The 17,918-nt window shown below is 45.6% G+C and overlaps 1 non-coding gene across 1 annotated transcript; it reads right to left on the minus strand.

Annotated features, from left to right (window-relative positions):
- Positions 1-17,482: 17,482 nt before the first annotated feature.
- TRNAR-CCU lies at positions 17,483-17,555 on the minus strand. Its single transcript has one exon. It is a non-coding gene; the product is annotated as a tRNA-Arg (tRNA).
- Between the last annotated feature and the right edge of the window lie 363 nt (positions 17,556-17,918).

The raw sequence follows: 17,918 nt of genomic DNA on the forward strand, positions 1-17,918 counted from the left end.
TGTCAGGAAAATGTGTTTCTCTGGTGTAAGGAATGCCATCTGGGATGCTGTGTCCAGACTTGCTTCCGGGAAGATTATCCTTTGGGTGGGCACCTGTTTGGATTTCTTTTCATTGATTGTGGATCCTAGGGAGGTTAGTAGTGTCTTTACAAAGGACAAGTGCTTGAGCAGCTTTTCCTGGCTGTCTGCTTGAATAAGGCAGTCGTCTAAGTATGAGTAAATTTGAATATTTCTTTGTCTGCAAAATGCAATGGTCAGAGCCAGACATTTTGTAAAAACTCTGGGAGCAGTAGATAAGCCAAAGGGAAGCACAGAAAACTGAAAGTGTTAACATCCTGCCCTGAAGTGGAGAGATTTCCTGCAGGATTCCCCAATAGAAAGGTGGAGGTAGCCCTCTTTTAGATCTAGGGTGGCTAGCCAAGTGTCCTTGGAGAGCATAGGTAGCAGCTGCTGGAGGATCTGCATTTTGAATTTTGGGATCACCAGGAAGGTGTTTAGAATTGCTAGATCGACGGTGGGGTGCCAGGTGTCCTCTTTTCTGGGCACCAGAAAAAGTCTGGAGAAGCAGCCTTGGCCTATCTGTTTTGCAGGAATGTGCTCTACTGCTCTCATAGAGAGGAGGGAGAAGATTTGCTTTTGAGCCTCCGCCCACCGATTTGGTGGTAGACCTGGGAACCCTTTTGGGGCTGGAAGGGTATGGAAGGAAAATTTATATTCCTGAGACAAAGTTCAGAACCCATTGGTCCTTGGTTATGGTGGCCCAGGTGCTTGAGTGAAATGAGAGTTTTCCTCCTAGGCGTAAGTGAAGATGGGCAGAGGGGGGAGGAGGATGTGAGTCATTGTGAGTTCTTACCATAAGGGGGTGGCTTAGAACTCCCTGGTTTTGAAGTGGAGGTAGTCCACTTGCATAGATCTCTGCATCCCCTGGGGCTGCTGTCTGGATGGTCTGTTTCCATGGGGCCTAGGTTGGGCTGGTTTACTCGGGGCAGGAAAGGACCAGTGCTTGCAGGGACAATGCCTGCTCAACCTAGCGGGCTGGACCTGTAAGAAATCCTTAACTGTTTGCATATATTTTGCTTTTTCTTCCATCTTTTTTAAGACCTCTTCTGCCTTAGTGCCAAATAAGTTATCTTGGTGCAAGGGGGCATTCAACAATTTAAATTTGACATGGTCTGGCAGGGGTTGTTCCTTAAACCATGCAGGTCTTCTAATGACAGATTGGGTGACTGCTTCCCTGCAAGAAGCTTCGAGGGCAGGGGTCTGCAACCTTCACTATCAAAAGAGCCATTTTGCCCCGCTCACAAATAAAATTCATCAGAGCCACAAAACCTATTTGACTCCTAAAATGAAGATAACACAGCATGTGATGTTTAATATACACTTAATATACTAAATATAAAAGAACTAAGTTTATAAGAGCAATATTTAAAATCAGTCCCTATTCTTGTTCCTTTGTTGGGACTGCTTGATCGCTCTCAGTGTGTTTTTGTGTGTATCATATCTCTTGACCTCTTACAACAAAAAAATCTGGAAAAAGACAAATAATGGGGCACAAAGGCCCAAAAATAGGGATGCTTTTTAAATATTGCTTTTACAAACTTAGAAAGTTGATAGAATAACAGATTTTGCGTTAGCATCAATTTTCTTAAGGGTATGAAGTCTGAAGCTCAAATGTCTTGTTTCTGACTTCAGCCCTCAATTCGCCAAAAAAACACAATTTTATGGGAAACACACCAGAAATACAAGGCAAAGGTCATCTGCACAGTTGAGAGGTGACTGTGTGTGTGTGTGTGTGTGTGTGTGTGTGTGTGTGTGTGTGTGTGTGTGTGTGTGTGTGTGTGGAAAATGCATGTTAACAGAAACTATGTTATTCTAGCAAGTTTCTAAGAACAATATTTAAAGTTCATCCCCATTTTTGTTCCTTTGTTCCCCTTTATTTGTGGCTCTGTTCAGATTTCTTGTGGTAAGACTTTGAGAGGTATGGAAACCTTTCACGAGAGATCGCTCGATCGCTCTCAGTGCGAGTGGAATGCATGGCAACAGAAGCTGTGCTATTCTAGCAAGTTTCTAAGTTTATAAGAGCAATATTTAAAGTCCATCGCTTGACCACTCTCTGTGTGTGTGTGTGTGTGTGTGTGTGTGTGTGTGTGTGTGTGTGTGTGTGTGTGTGTGTGTGTGTGTGTGTGTGTGTGTGTGTGTGTGTGTGTGCGCACGCTTTGTGCGGTAAAGTGGCCAATAATTTTCAAATCTACTGGGAGCCACTGCAGAGGGGTGGAAGAGGAACATGCGGCTCCAGAGCCACAGGTTGCAGACCCCTGTTCTAGGGCGTCAAACCCATAGTGCAAAGTGTGTTTAGTTACCTGGCTTGCAGAATGCATTTGTAAATCTTTAGATTCTGCCCAAGCAGGGAAGACATTTTTTGTTTAAGGAGTTCCAGGGTATGTTGCTGAAATTTCAGCATATGGAACTGACAATTTAGTGCCCTGATAGCAAGAGTAGCAGAGGTGTATACTTTTTTAACCCATCTGTCCAATGCTCGGGAATCCCTGTCTGAGGGTGTGTGATTCTTAGCAGACGTTGCTTTAATCCCTTTTGGCCCTTGAGAAATGACCTCACGATCAGCTGTTGGATTTTTAAAAAAGATATTTATGGGAGTCAGGGATTCTATAGTACCCATCTGGTTTTCTGGCAGCAGGAGGTAGGGCGTCAGGAGTCGAGCTGGATTCAAAGAAAACATCAGCCAGGACTGGGGGGATGGCCAAGGATCTGTGTTGTGAAAGATCTAAGAATTCTCTGAGTCTCTTTTTAGACTGAGGGTAGTCCTGACTCTCCCACTGGAAATGCTCCCTTAAAGTATGCAGGGTTTCTTCAAAGGAAAAATACTCTGAGGGAGAGGCTGAAGGAATGGAGTTCTCTGCATCAGAATCCCAAGTGGAGAGAGGCTGTATGTCTTCATAGTCAGATGCATCAGAGTCATCTGACTCTTGTTTAGACAAAACTACAGGGGACAGATCTCTTTTCCTTTTTGATGGGGTAGCTTGGCTTCCCCTGATCATCATGATAAGGTCTTCCACCGTTTTAGGCATTTGCGACTGAGGCAAGTTAGCAGGCACCAGAGAGTGGGAAGTCAGTTTCTTGGGTGTGGTTCGAACCCTGGGCCTAAGAAACTCTGTCGTTTCTGAAAGAACGGCAGTCGTGAAAGAAGATGTCGGTTTGTGTCAAGATTCGGTAGTGCGAAGGACTTCCTCGGAAGCCGGTGCCTGCTCAGCGGCTCCAGACCCTTCCAAGGTAGACGACGACTTCAACTTGGAGATGAAAACTCAGGTAGTGGCTGACCAGCACTTGTGCAAACTGCTTCTGCTTCAGGCTCCATGGCAAGAAAGACAGATGCAATAGCGTCAGCTGCCTTACTTTATACCACTAACGACCTGACGTCAGTCCTCAAGCGAAAGCAACCGACAGAAATACTAAGCCTCTAGCATTTGGGCCGGCCGAGGGCTACCCTGGCAGGGATAACCAAAATGTGATGACTGCAACAGTGAAACATGAAGAACATCAACAACCTCCGGTTCCGTAGGCATTGTTCCGTAGGCAGTGTTATTTGCTAGATTTGGATATCGATGAGCCCTTTTTCAGCTCTGATTCTGAGGATGAGCTGGAAGATAAAGTTTTTGATGACTTAAGCAGGTTTTATCCGTATCCAAGGCATCTTGAAAAAAAAGATTTTAATGAACCTCTTGCCAGTAACTTACTCCTGCGTTTGTGGAGAACGCTAGAACTAAATGAGTGACAAATGGCACAATTTTCTTGAAGGTGAAGCTCACCTAGACAATAAACACAGTCTGTGTGCCCATCTGTGATAGACATCTTTTGTCCACATTTGGGACATTTCTTGAAACCTGATTTAGCCTTCTCAGACATGGTAAAGCACTCTTATCTCTATAATAATAGCCCCAAAGCAAAAAATGTAGGGCTCTAACTATATAATATAACATATATAATACAACACACACTCTATGTAACTATAATGCACACTATCAATAACAGCCCCAATGAAAACAGGGTCTAACTCTAGAGGACATGAAACTACGGAATTAACTATAAGAAGCACACAGTGCTATTCAAAGGTATAATAATACAACCCTAACAACACCACAGAGCTGAATTAAATTTACAAAATCAAATCTAGCAGTAGAAAAAAGAAACCACTACTGCCCTAATAAAAAAAACGGGCTTGCTACTTTAAAGCAGACAGAAAGGATAAGGAAGAAAGTTGCTTTAACTAAACAATCTCCAAGATAATTATTATAAATAGGCCTAGAAAAAAGCGCCCCCAAAAGCAGAGAAAAAGCACTCTAAACTATCAAAAGTACAGTTTTGTACCTACCATAAATGTAGATGTCCGAACAGGATAGCATCTGCAGTCATAACAAATGGGTTGTCCTGTCGTTAGGCAGCCCTTCGGTCGGCTGGATTCCAAAGTCTGGGTCTGGCCTCGGCTGGTGTCGCACTTCACCCGACGTCATCTCTCCTGGTCTTCGGGTATAAAGGCATCAGCCGACGCCATTTTCCTCAGTGTTTCTTGCCCCAGATGCCAGTTGCCCTCTTGGAAAACTAAATTTTGGATAAATGCCAATGTTTCCAAAAAAAATAGTAGGCAAATACAAAAAATAAGCATGTATGTACATATATACAAACAAATACACCATAAGAGATCCCCCCCTAGCTAGCTATTAGGAGGGTAAATACCTTAGGAGTACCATAGAGGGGAAGGCGGGTGGGTAATCCTGACTGCAGATGCTATCCTGTTCAGACATCTACATTTATGGTAGGTACAAAACTGTACTATGTCCTTCAAGGATGCATCTGCAGTCATAACAAATGGGTAGAATACCATAGCCAAAGTAGGGGAGGAGGAAGAAGAATTAAGGTGTAGTTAGGATCCCTTGTAAAACAGCAGTGGCAAACCCTGCTCGGGATCCGGAATATAGAGGTAAGTTGTAATGCTTGGCAAATGTATGCACGGAGGTCCAAGTAGCCGCCTCAATAATGTCCTTGGTGGCCACTCCTCGTAAGAAAGCTGTGGTAGTGGCTGTAGCCCTTGTAGAGTGAGGTCTTATGTTCTGTGGAATTTGCTTTCCATGGTAAGAGTAACAGAATCTTATGCAATTTCCTATCCATTTAGAGATTGTCTGTTTGGAAATTGCTTTTCCTTCCCTTCCTGTTGCATAGGCTACTAAAAGCTGGTCAGTTTTTCTGTTACCTTTGGTTCTGTCCAGGTAGTAGCGTAACTGTCTATGTACATCCAAGGTATGCAGCAGTCTTTCCCCCCTGTTCTGTGGTTTGGGAAAGAAGGTAGGTAGGTGGATTGCCTGGTTTAGAGACACTCTGGATACCACCTTAGGCATAAATGTAGGATTAGTTCTCATGGACACTCTATCTTGATGGAAGATTAGGAAGGGTTGCACTGCCATTAAGGCCTGTAGTTCAGAAACCCTTCTTGCTGAAGTAATTGCCAGTAGGAAAGCAGTTTTCCATGATAGGTGTTGAATGTCTGCTGTTGCTGCTGGTTCAAATGGAGGGAGTGTCAATTTTTCTAGCACAAAGTTCAAGTCCCATGCTGGTAATGGTGGTTTCCTAGGAGGTTTTACATTTTTGATTCCTCTGAGGAACTGCCTGAGTAGAGGATGTGAAAAGACAGGAGGATCGAAGCTGTATTCTGCAGAAATAGCTGATGCATGTATCTTGATGGAGGAATAGGACAGGCCTGTATGTAGAAGCTCTGCCAAGTACTCCAGGATGTTAGCAATGTCTATCTTTGACGCATCTTTTCCTCTTTCAGTACTCCAAATGACAAACCTTTTCCATTTTCCTGCATAGTTCCTTCTTGTTGAAGGTCTGCGGGCTTCAAGGATAATGTCTTTAACCCTTTGGGATAAGTCTGGGTTAGCTGCTGTTATGTGATGTTCCAGGCAGTCAGTTGCAGCGTTTTTAGGTTTGGATGCATGATGTTGTAGTTGTTCTGAGTTAACATCAAAGGCATCAGGGGTATTGTCCACGTCCTCCCCAGAGACATGCTCCTCAGCAATGGATACCAGTGTTGTCTTGGCCAATTTGGAGCTATCAGGATTATCCTTGGGCGTTCCTCTGATTTTCAGTAGTACCTTGTGCATCAAAGGGAGAGGTGGAAATGCATATGCTGTCAGGCCTTTCCAACTGAAGGATAGAGAGTCCACCTTCCATGCTAGTGGGTGGTATGTCCTTGTGCAGAATTTCTTGAGCTGGTGATTGAGTGGGGATGCGAATAGGTCTATTTGTGGCATTCCCCAGTTCTTTGTGATGGCCTTGATGATGTCCGGGTGTAGCATCCATTCGTGAGCATCCGAGGTAGTTCTGCTTAACATGTCTGCTAGGACGTTTTCTTTTCCCGGTACAAATATTGCCTGTAACTGGATGTTGTAGCTCAGAGCCATATTCCAAAGGTCCAGAGTCATTCTGCATAGGGGGTATGAATGAGTGCCTCCCTGTTTGTTGATGTACCACATGACTGTGGTGTTCTGTCCTTATCATTAAATGGCCTTCTTTGAGGAATGGTCTGAAATTCTGGATTGCTAGTTTTACTGCCAGCATTTCTTTTTGATTTATGTGCAGGTGCAGCTGGTCTGGAGTCCATAATCCTTGTATGCATTTGTCCAGCATGTGTGCCCCCCAGCCTAGATCTGAGGCGTCCATTGTGATGGTTTGGCTTGCTTGGAATTTGTGGAATGGCAAGCCTGGGTTTGACTGGCATGCTTGAGCCCACCATAGGAACTCCTGCTTCAGGCATGGGATTAGTGGGATTTCGGTTTCTAAGCTGTGCCTGTGTTGAGACCATAAATTCTTTAGGTACCACTGTAGCTTTCTCATATGCAGTCTGGCATGGGGGACCAGGATTATGCATGATGCCATGAAGCCCAAGGCCTGCAGTACTTTTCTTGCTGTTAGTTTGTTCTGTTTTGTTAATGCCAAGAAGTAAAGAGGTAGTTGTTCTTGTTTTTCTGCAGTTAGGAATGCCATCTGTTTTACTGTGTCCAATTCCGCACCTAAGAAGGTTATTCTTTGGGATGGTATCAGTCTTGACTTTTTTAAATTGACTGTGTATCCCAGGGCTTGTAGTAAGCAAATGACTCTTTGTAAGTCTTTTGTCAGTTTGCTTTTGTTGTCCGCTTGTATCAGGCAGTCGTCCAGGTATGGATAAATTTGGATTCCCTGTAGCCTGCAATGAGCGATTACTGATGCCAGGCATTTTGTGAATACTCTGGGCGCAGTAGATAAGCCAAAGGGCAATGTTGAGAATTGATAATGCTCTGATCCTGCAAGAAATCTGAGGTATCTTCTGCAATTTGGTCGTATGGGGACGTGCAGGTATGCCTCCTTGAGATCTAGAGTTACCAGCCAAAACTCCTTGCCCAGCATGGGAAGAAGTTGCTGAAGGGTCAGCATTTTGAATTTTGGGACAATGATGAATGTGTTTAAGACGGACAGGTCGAGAATAGGTCTCCAACTTTTCTCTTTCTTGGTACTAGGAAGAGTCTGGAGTAGAATCCTTTGCCCTGTTCTGTTAGTGGTACTCTTTCCACAGCTCTCATCTTTGTTAATTGAGCTATCTGTTTTAGAGCTTCTGTTTTTTGATTTGGAGGTAGGTTTGGCATTCCTCTTTTCACTGGTAAGGTGTGGAAGTGAAACCTGTAGCCTTGGTCTATGGTCTGCAAAATCCACTTGTCTTTTGTGATATAGTGCCAATTTTTTGAAAATAATGCTAATTTCCCGCCTAAAGGTGCTGTTATTTGTTCCCTGGTAGGCGGTGTCAGAGCCAAGTCACTGTGATTGTCCTGGTGCAGTGGCAGTGGTTGCGTCTGTGCCTCGCTGGTTTTTGCTTTGCCACTGGCGTCCTCTGTAGGCACCTCCTCTGGATTGATTTCTGCCTCTGGCATGTCTATTCCTGCCTCTTTGAGATTTTGAGGAGTCTGGAAAGGACCAATTTTTGGAAGGCCAGTTCCTGCTAAACCTTGGGGGCTGAACCTGTAAGAAATCCTTAACTGTTTGTACAGATTTTGCCTTCTCTTCCATTTTCTTCATTACTTGCTGAGCAGGAGTACCAAATAGACTGGCCTTATCCATAGGAGCATCTAACAGCTTTGCTTTAACATGATCCGGCAAGACCTGTTCTTTCAACCATGCATGCCTTCTTATAACAGTGCCAGTCATGGCTGATCTAAATGAAGCCTCCAGTGCATCATAGCCACATTTTAAAGAATGGTTACTAACCTGCTGAATGTTATTCACCATTTCTAAAACATATTTCTTATCTAAAGAGTCATCAGAGGACAATTTCTTAGTTAACTGATCAAGCATAAACTCTTGGTATTGGATCATATGAAACTGACAGTTCAAAGCTCTAGCTGAGAGAGTAGCAGAGGTGTAAACTTTTTTCCCCCATCTCTCTAAGGACCTGGATTCCCTTTCAGAAGGGAGAGGGTTTTTTTGCTGAGGTCGAAGCTACTGCCTTAGGCCCCTGGGAGATAGTCTCAGGATCTGCAAGTGGGGCTTTGTATAGGTGGTGATGAGTGTCTGGTACCCTGTAAAACCTATCTGGTTTGGCAGGGGCTGGAGGTAAAGTATCAGGAGCAAACATCATTAAATGCATCATCCACAACAGGCAGAACTGGAGGTATAGCTAAGGGCCTATGTTGTGGTAAGTGTAGAAAGGTCCTAAGCCTTTTTCTAGAATCTGAGAAATCTTGTCCCTGCCATTGGAATTGTTCTCTCATGGCATGTAAGGTTTCCCCAAAGGAAAATTCCTCAGGTGGAGAGGCAGATGGAATAGATTCTTCAGCATCGGAATCTTCATAAGTAGAAAAGGGAGCCTCTGGATGGTCTGTATTGTCTGAGTCATCCGAAGAATCATCAGAGGACACTGGTTCTGGGGGCTCTGCTCTAGGTCTCTTTTCTGGAGGCTGAGAGGCCCTGTCTGGGTGTGATTGGGATCCCCTAATTAAGGAGATGAGATCCTCTGCCAAAGTAAGCATTTGTGAACTGGAACTGGGCCTGTGTGAGGGGGGCTTAACAGGCACTGATTTAGCAGTTTTGGCTGCTTTAGCCCTGGCAAAGGCCTTAATAGACATGGCTGCAGGAGGCCTAGCAGCACCACGTGCTGGGGTAGAGACATCCAAAGGGATGGTGTCTGATAATTCAATAGGAACCACATTAGTAGGCAAAACTTCAGAGGCCGATTCAACTAGGGTAGCAGGAGCCTCGGTAGTAGTCATGGATTCGGCTGAAGATTGACCCGTTTGCTCGGTTTCGGCCGAAACCGAGACAACCATTTGAGTAGTCGGAGGATCCGACGGCATAATGTACGCAAAATCTGAGCCGAAAAACTGTTCAGCAAACTCCGACCGACGCCTAAGCGTTCGTCGGTTGAAGGAAGCACAGGCTAAACAGGCTGCTACGTCGTGGTCTGGGCCTAAACAAGGTAGGCAGTACGAGTGGAAGTCTTTATGAGGTATTTGTTTCCCACAAGTTAAACAATTATTTACTTTTTCTGACATCGGCTGAGGCAAGAAAGAGTCCCCAACGGGGTACTTAGCTTTTTAGAAGTCTTCGAAGTAGTATTCGGTAGTAGTAATCTCTGGATCTGACCGACCGGCACTTGCGAACAGCTTCTGCTTCGGGCGCCAAGCGGCAAGAAAGACTGGGGAAAATGGCGTCGGCTGATGCCTTTATACCCGAAGACCAGGAGAGATGACGTCGGGTGAAGTGCGACACCAGCCGAGGCCAGACCCAGACTTTGGAATCTGGCCGACCGAAGGGCTGCCTGACGACAGGACAACCCATTTGTTATGACTGCAGATGCATCCTTGAAGGACATCAGTTTTTTATGTATATATCAACACCAAGAAAAAGTAGAAAGAAAATACAAAGATATTTTCACAATACTGGCCAGAACTGTCGAAGAACTTCCGATCTGTTGCAGCGGCAAACAAGATCTCGGGGAAGCACTACTGCATCATGGGATAGGGAGTAGGTCACGAGCTGTTTGAAGACCTCGAGCTTTACACACACTCTGGCTGAGTCGGACCCGAGGATCAGCTCCGAAGCCATCAGTGAGAACGAAGGTGAGATAGAACAACTTCATATTCATATTTACATTTTAAACAAGGAAAGGTCCCCAAGTCATCTAATGACATCACTTCATGCTCTACATTGCTAGGGTAACATAACATTCTCTTGAGGTGCTCTTATTTTTGAACAAAAAACTTGGTCTCTCCTACACTATACATATGCCATCATTGGATCACTAGTTAAAATGGGCCAATGTCTTTTCATTATACTGATTACTATATTCACACTGATGGAATAAAAACAGTACAGGTGTGTACACTTACCATAAATGTAGATGTTTGAGTGTTGTTCACTGTTGCAGTCATCACATTTGGGTCATCTGCCTGCAGGTAGCCCTCAGTCGGCCTGAATACCAGAGACTTGGTATTTCTGCATCGGTTGCTGTCACTTCAGGACTGACGTTAGGTTGTCAGGGGTATAAAAACAGGCAGCCAACGCCATTACATCAGTTTTTCTTATCCCAAATGTCAGGAGCCCCCCAAATAGGGAGCTAATGTATGGTGGGAAAAACACCACCAGTAAAAAGTAAATACCAATAGCCCTCCAAGGGGTGAGTAATAGACACAGAGAGGAGAAAGAGAACGACAAAGGGGCTGCAGGGTGGGAAACCAGGACTGCAATAGTGAATACACTCGAACATCTACAATTATGGTAAGTGTACACAACTGTACTATGTTCTTCATGTTTCACTGTTGGAGTCATCACACTTGGGTTGATTCCCAAAGCTGAAAACTGGCTGGAGGCAGTCAAGAAGAGTTGGGACTGGCTAGTATGCCCTGCAGGATTGCTGTTGAAAAACCCACACTGGAATTGGAAAAGATAAGCAGGTGGTCATGTTTGGTGAAAGTGTGAACAGAACTCCAGGTAGCAGCTTTCAGAATGCCCTGGTAGGGACTCCCCTGAGGAACGCTGTAGAGGTAGACGTCCTAGTGGAATGCGTTCTGACCTGCTGAGGGGTTGTTTCCCATGGTGTTTGTAGCAGAAATGGATAGTGTGCTATCCATTTGGAAACTGTTTTGAAATGGCTTTGCCCTCTGCCCCTGGTGCAAAACTGACCAGTAACTGGTCAGACTTCCTGAAGGTCTTAGTCCTGTCAAAGTAGGATCTGAGCTGTCTGTGCACATCTAAAGAGTGCAGGATCCTTTCAACTTTATTTTGAGAATTAGAGAAGGTTGGCAAATGGATACATTGGTTGAGAGCTACACTGGACACCCCTTTAGGCACAAAGGAAGGGTTAGTTCTGAGGGAGACCTTGTCAGCATGAAAAATAATGAAGGGTTCCACAGCCATAAGTGCTTGTAGCTCAGACACTCTTCTAGCAGAAGTGATGGCCAGAAGCAAGGCTGTTTTCCAAGAGAGGAAGTTTAACTCTGCTGACGCTGCAGGCTCAAAGGGAGGTAGCGTGAGCTTTTCTAGTACAATGTTAAGGTCCCAAGCAGGGGTGGGGGCTCTCCTAGGTGGCCTTAAGTTGTTTGCCCCTCTCAGGAACTGTTTGATAAGAGGGTGAGAGATGAGAGGTGGCTCAGTGTTGTAATGAGCCGAGATGGCAGAAGCATGGATCTTAATGGAAGAGAAGGATAGGCCTCTGTGGAGTAGATCTGCTAAGTAATAAAGGATTAGAGGTAAGGAGGGCAGAGCTCTGTCCTCTCCTTTAGACTGACTCCAGGAACAATGCCTTTTCTACTTATCAGCATAAGATTTCCTTGTACTGGGTCTTCTGGCTTCAAGAATGATGTCCAGAACCTGCTTGCTTAGGCTGGTCACTGGGGGAGAATTCATGGAAAAAGCCAGGCTGCAAGATTCAGGGATGGCAGTTGTGGATGCAAGATCTGTCCCTCCTGCTGAGTGAGGAGGGCTGGGATCTGGGGTAGGTGCCAGGGTGGCACCGGTGACAGGCTGCGAAGTAGAGGGTACCAGTACTGGTATGGCCAGTCCGGGGCAATCAGGATTGCCCTTGGTCTGTCCTGTCTTATCCCAAGTAATATTCTTGTGAGAAGATGCAGAGGGGGAAATGCATAGATTGAAAGGTTACACACTGGAAGGATAGGGGATCCACTTTCCAGGCCCTGCTGTGAGGTGTCCTGGTGCAGAATTTGCTGAGGTGGTGATTGTAGGGGGAAGCAAAAAGATCCACCTCCGGGGTCCCACATTTCTGGGTTAGAAGGCTGAAAGTGCTGGGGTCTAACTGCTACTCGCGTGGGTATAGGAGATTTCTGCTCAAGTAGTCTGCCAGGGAATTTTGTTTGCCTGGCAATAATTGAGCTGGCAGACATGTCCAAGGCTATGTTCCACAGGGCCATGGCTAGCCTGCAGAGTCTGTAAGAGTGGGTATCCCCCTGCATGTTGATGTACCACATAACTGTGGTGTGGTCTGTCTTTATTAGCAGGGGCCCTGGTGACAGTAGGGATCTGAGTGTGCTGAACAGCTAGCATCTTTTTGGTTGATGTGCAGAGGAATTTGACTTGGGCTCCAGTGGCCCTGAATGCACCTGTTGTCCAGACGTGCCCCCCAGGCATAGTCTGATGCATCTGTGGCTAGGGGTTGAGTAAAGGGAAGTCCCTTGTTGTGGTTGCATGCTGCTGCCCACCAAAGAAACTCTGTCCTTAGACAAGGTATAATAGGTATATCCAGGTCCTGAGAATGTTGGCACCAAATACTTTAGAAGTACCACTGAAGTTTCCTCATATGCAGTCTGGTATATAGAATTAGTAGGATGCAAGAGGCCATGAACCCTAGGACCTGCAGGATTCTCCTTGCAAATAGCTGGATTCTGGTGGCCATTTCAGCGAAGTAGCCTGTTAGATAAGCTTGCTTTTCTGGAGTAAGGAATGCCATCTGGGATGCTGTTGTCCACGCTTGCTCCCAGGGATACAATTAGGAGTCTGCGTTGTCAGTAGTTCCGACGGCATTGTATAATGAAATTTGTCACCGAAGAAGTCTTCTGCGAACTCCGCCTGGCGCCTGAGAGTGCGCTTATTGAAGCGAGCACAGGCGACACAGGCCGAGACGTCGTGGTCTGGGCCAAGGCAAGGGAGGCAGTAAGAGTGGAAATCCTTATGAGGTATTTGTTTACCACAAGACAAACAATTATTTACTTTTTCAGTAATTTCTGACATCGGCTGAGGCAAGAAAAGGTCCCCAACGGGGTACTTGGCTTTTTTGATGACTTCGGTTTCGAAGAATACAGGAGCTGACTGACCGGCACTTGCGAACTGCTTCTGCTTCAGGCACCGCGCGGCAAGAAAGACTGAAGAAGATGGTGTCGGCTGATGCTTATGTACTCCAGCCGCCCTGACGTCGGAGAGAAATGCGACATCAGCCGACGTCGGACCCAGACTTTGGAATCCGGCCGACCGAGGGCTGCCTGAGGCAGGACAACCAATATGTTATGACTGCAGTTGCATTCTTGAAGGACATTTAGTAGGATGCAAGAGGCCATGAACCCTAGGACCTGCAGGATTCTCCTTGCAAATAGCTGGATTCTGGTGGCCATTCGAGCGAAGTAGCCTGTTAGATAAGCTTGCTTTTCTGGAGTAAGGAATGCCATCTGGGATGCTGTTGTCCACGCTTGCTCCCAGGGATACAATCTTAAGACTAGAGACTTGTTTTGATTTCTTTTCACTGAAAGTGTACCCTAGGGAGGTTAGAAGGTCAATTACAAATGTCAGGTGCTGCAACAGCTTTTCCTAACCGTCTGCCTGAATCAGGCAATCGTCCAAGTAAAGGTAAATTTGAATTTTTCTCTGTCTGCAATAAGCAATGGTTGCAGCCAGGCATTTTGTGAAGACTCTGGAAGCACTGGATAAGCCAAAGGGAAGTGCAGAGAACTGATAATGCATAGATCCTGCCCTGAAATGTAGGTATTTCCTGCACGAGTCCCTTGATAGGGATGTGCAGATTGGCTTCTTTTAGGTCTAGGGTGGCTAACCAGGCATCTTTGGACAGCATAGGAAGAAGCTACTGAAGGGTGAGTATTTTGAATTTTGGGACCACCAGGAAGGTGTTTAGAATGGAGAGATCTAGGATTGGGTGCCAAGTGCCCTCTTTTCTGGGTACCAGGAAAAGGCTGGAAGAAAACCCTTGCCTATCTGTTCTGCAGAAACAGGTTGAATTGCCCTTATGGAGAGCAGAGATTGAACTTGGTTTTGTGCCTCTGCCCACTAGTTTGGAGGAAGGTCTAGGAACCCTTTTGGGGTTGGCAGTGAGTGGAAGCAAAATTTGTACCCCTGGGATACAGTGTTGAGGACCCATCGTCTTTGGCGGTGGTGGTCCAGCTTTTTGCATGATGGGCAAGTTTTCCTCCTAGGGGCACAAGCACTTGGATAGAGGTAAGGAGTGGAGTTGAGAAGTCATTGTGAATTATTTCCGTAAGGGGGTGGCTTAGCACTCCCTGTTTTAGAAATGGAGGTACTCCATTGCTTAGATCTCTGCATACCCTGAGAATGCAATCTTGGGGGTATGTTTTCCCTGGGTCTAGTTTGAGATGGCCTTGAGGGGGCTAGAAAGGACCAATGGCTACTGAATCTTGTAGGCTGCACTTACAAAAAATCTTTGACTGTCTGCATAGACTTAGCTTTTTCTTCCATCTTGTTTAGAACCTCTTCTGCTCTGGTGCCAAACAGATTGTCCTTGTTCACACGAGAGTCTAGTAATTTTGATTTGACATGGTCTGGCAAGGTCTGCTCCTTAAGCCAAGCATGCCTTCTCAGTAGAGAACCAGTGATTGCTGCCCTGCAAGATGCTTCTAGGGTGTCAAAGCCACATTGCAAGGTATGCTTGCTGACTTGGCTTGCAGAATGCATAAGCTCCTGTAATTCATTATTTTCTGCACAGCCTGTAAAAGTAGATAATTTTTGTGTAATAAGTTCCATAACGTGTTGCTGATATTTCAGCATGTGAAACTGGCAATTCAATGCCCTAATGGCGAGAGTTGCAGAGGTGTATACTTTCTAAAGCTCGGGAATCCCTATCCGAAGGGGTGGGATTCTTAGCTGTAGTTGCATTTACACCTATAGGCCCCCTGGGAAATGACCTCTGGGTCAGCAGTAGGATTTTCGAAAATAAATTTGAGAGAGTCAGGGACTCTGTAGTACCTGTCTGGTTTCCTTGGAGCAGGGGGTAGTTAAGACTTGATTCCATAACGACATCATCCACAACATCCAGAACAGGAGGGACAGCTAAAGGTCTATGTTGTGGCAAAACTAAACATTCTCTGAGTCTCTTTTTGGACCGAGGATAATCCTAGCATTCCCAGTGGAAATGCTCTCAAAGTATGCAGGGTTTCACCAAAAGAAAAATCCTCTAGAGGGGAAGCAGAGGGAATGGAGTCCTCTGCATCTGAATCCTCATAAGCAGACAAAGGCATGTCTTCATATTCAGAAACCTCAGAGTCATCTGACCCTTGGTCAGTTAAAGCTGCTGAGGACAAGTCTCTTTCTCTTAGCAGGAGAAGGCTGGCTTCCCCTAATCAGCATAATCAGGTCTTCTGTCATTTTAAGCATTTGATCATGTGGCAAGGAAGCAGGTGCTTGAGTTTGGGTCTTTTTTTAGCCATAGCTTGTACTCTTGGCTTTAGAAACTTGGTAGTTTTAGATAGAACTGAAGACGCGAAAGAAGTCGTCGGTTTGTGTTGAATATCAGTAATGCGAAGAACTTCCTCGGAAGCCGGTGCCTGCACAGCAGCTCCAAACCCATCCAAGGTAGAGACATTCGCAGGTTCTGCAGTCAAAGAAGAGTCTCGCGGCATAACCCACTCCGAACAGGTCTCGCTAGCGGCCTGCAAATCCACTGAAGCGGGCATCAGGGGCTGTGAAAGTGCCTCATTGAGTACCAGCGAACTGGCGACTAGTTTAATGGAAGCGTTGTCATCAGTTTTGGACCTGTATGGTCTGTCTCTGCCTTTCTCTTTACATTTTTTTGGAAGATCGGTAGTCAGACGGCCTACCGAAGCCATTTCGGAATATGGACATCGAGAGCAAAAGTATTTAGCAACAATAAGGGCCCGATGACGAATAGTTCGGGCGATGAACAAAGCACAAAACCAACAGCGAGGTACGTCATGGTCTGGGCCTAAACAGATGACGCAGTAAGAATGGAACTCTTGGTGTGGTATTTGCTTTCCACAGGCGAGGCAATTGTAAAGTTTTTCTGACATCGGTTAGAGCAAGAAAAAAGGATCCCCAACAGGGTACTTGGCTTTAGAAGACTTCAGGATGATTCAATTCGGAAACGAAAACTCAGGTAGCGGCTGATCGGCACTCGTGTGAACCACTTCTGCTTCGGGCTCCTCAGCAAGAAAGTCTGATGTAATGGCCTCGGCTGCCTATTTTTTTTTATCACTGACGACCTGATGTCAGTCCTGAAGCAACAGCATCCGATGCAGAAATACTAAGTCTCTGGTATTTGGGACGCCCGAGAGCAACCTGCAGGCAGATAACCCAAGTGTGATGACTACAACAGTGAAACACGAAGAACATCAGGCACATGGACAATGCTTCTTTCCTTCTTTTCTAGTACATCTAGCTCACCTTCTATGTGAAAAAGCTTTCCAAATCAGGTTGGCTTTCAGCAGGAAGGGAGAGATGTTTTGTTTTGTGTTTCTTTTTAAGTGAAGGCCTAGAAGGTGTAGGCCTTAGGGAAGGCCTAGTTTCGGAGACAAGCCTAGAGTCTGTTAGCTGGGAAGCACTGGAAGGGTCTGTCTGGGCAGCAGTAACAGCTTGAGGTTCCTCCTCATCGTCAGCAGGCAACGTCTGCAAGCCTTCCCCAGATGTGCCTTCTACCCTAAGTTCGGTGGCCTCCTGAAGGGTACACGCTATACCTGTAATGGTTAGACTTTGAACATTCCTCCAAATGAACATCTGCTACAGGAGGGATGTCCAGTGGAAGAAAGGCAGCAGCAAGTTCAGGCCTGGAAACCTTAGCCGCATTTTTTTTAGGTGGTTTTATGGGCTGACCGGACGACCTTAACTTCCCTTACGTTAAGCGTTTAAGATGCTTATTCTCTAAGTAAATGATCAAGGCATGCTGCGGGTCTCAAGGACGAAGTCCTGACAGATAGTACAGTTGTGCAGACATACCATAAATGTAGATGTTCGAGTGTATTCACTGTTGCAGTCATCACACTTGGGTTATCTGTCTGCAGGTAGGTTCATAGGTAGGTACTAGGCTATTAGCCCTAGGGCCTATATAAGCCTAGCCAAAAAAGTACCCTGGCTTTCGCCACCCAAGAAAATTATTTTCCTGTGCCCCTGTTGAGCACAGCCATAGAAGTGGTTCCTGGGGTGAATTTTAAAAGCTTCACTTGTATTAAGATTATATCACCACAGATGGGACTCGAACCCATAATCCCTGGCTTAGGAGGCCAATGCCTTATCCATTAGGCCACTGGGGCCTGACCCCTCAGTTGGCCCGAATACCAGAGTCTTGGGATTTCTGCATCGGATGCTGTCGCCTCTTCCATGACGTCAGGGGTATAAAACATGCAGCCGACGCCATTACATCAGTTTTTCTTGCCCCAGATGTCAGGAGCCCCCAAATTAAGAAGCAATTACATTGTGTGGAACACCTTCAGTAAAAAGTAAATACCATAGCCATAAGATATGGCCAAAAAGAGGATAGGTAGAAAGTCTAGAAAAGTCAGGGGGCTGGAGGAGGGTAACCATGACTGCAACAGTGAATAGACTTAGTGTTTTTGTAACAGTGAATATACTCTATCATCTTCATTTATGGTAAGTGTACACAACTGTGCTATGTT

The sequence above is a fragment of the Protopterus annectens genome, chromosome 1.part0, assembly GCF_019279795.1.
Source record: "Protopterus annectens isolate FY-2018-M chromosome 1.part0, PAN1.0, whole genome shotgun sequence".
In the NCBI taxonomy this organism is placed as follows: domain Eukaryota; kingdom Metazoa; phylum Chordata; order Ceratodontiformes; family Protopteridae; genus Protopterus; species Protopterus annectens.